The sequence below is a fragment of the Microtus pennsylvanicus genome, chromosome 3 (assembly GCF_037038515.1).
Source record: "Microtus pennsylvanicus isolate mMicPen1 chromosome 3, mMicPen1.hap1, whole genome shotgun sequence".
Taxonomy (NCBI): domain Eukaryota; kingdom Metazoa; phylum Chordata; class Mammalia; order Rodentia; family Cricetidae; genus Microtus; species Microtus pennsylvanicus.
In genome coordinates, this window is record NC_134581.1 from 38,988,382 (window position 1) to 38,989,236 (window position 855).

General features: G+C 39.8%; 1 non-coding gene across 1 annotated transcript; it reads left to right on the forward strand.

The window, feature by feature from the left end:
- Nucleotides 1-450: 450 nt before the first annotated feature.
- On the forward strand, nucleotides 451-556 carry LOC142847496 (U6 spliceosomal RNA). Its single transcript, XR_012910242.1, has one exon. It is a non-coding gene; the product is annotated as a U6 spliceosomal RNA (small nuclear RNA).
- Nucleotides 557-855: the final 299 nt, after the last annotated feature.

The window sequence follows — 855 nt, forward strand, 5'->3', positions numbered from 1 at the left end:
TGACAGAAAGCAGTTACTCAGTGTCTTTCCGCTTCTACATTAGTGATCCACAAGCCTTAATCACATTTTAACCTATTTGTTAGCATTTACTTCCATTGCTTCCCTATCATCAGACATAAGAGTTGAAGAGGAACAAACCTGATATGGATATGTAATTTTATCTCCAAAATACTACCAATGTAATGCGCCCTCATTACATGTTCTTACTCATTTGACAGAATCACTGCCATGTGGATTGCATTAACTAATTTTAGAAATTAAGAGAGTTGCAGAAAGTATCATGCTATTTCCCAGTCATTAATGCTGAGAAGAGCGTGTCCCCATATACTTCTTTATGTGAAGAATCTATATGTTTTGAATGGAACTAAATACCATTCGGTTAAAGAAAAGAAGTCCAAACGTACAAATAAAACTACTGCATTATCTCCCTTACATGAAAATGTGAGAGTTGTACTAGCTTTGGCAGCACATATACTAAATTGGAATGATACAGAAAAGATTAGCATGGCCCCTGTACAAGGATGGCATGGAAATTTGTAAAACATTCCATATATTTGCAGTGAAAACTTCATGGAATCTTTAAGGATGATCCTAGTGAGGACTTCGAGTAATGAGGGATATGGAGTCTCAGATGACCATCTTGTAGCCAGGCAAGGCTTCCAATGGAGGGACTGGGCTGCATTCAGTTGAATTTTGGGGGTCCTGTGGTGATACCCTAACAACCCAGGCTAAACTTAGGACAGAGGGTCTCTCTTCACAAACTGATGGCAGGGGTGCGGTCCATTGCCAAGGACAACATCTGCTCAACTCATTGAATGTGGAGAGATGAAACAGTGCTTTCAGGGAGCCTTCATC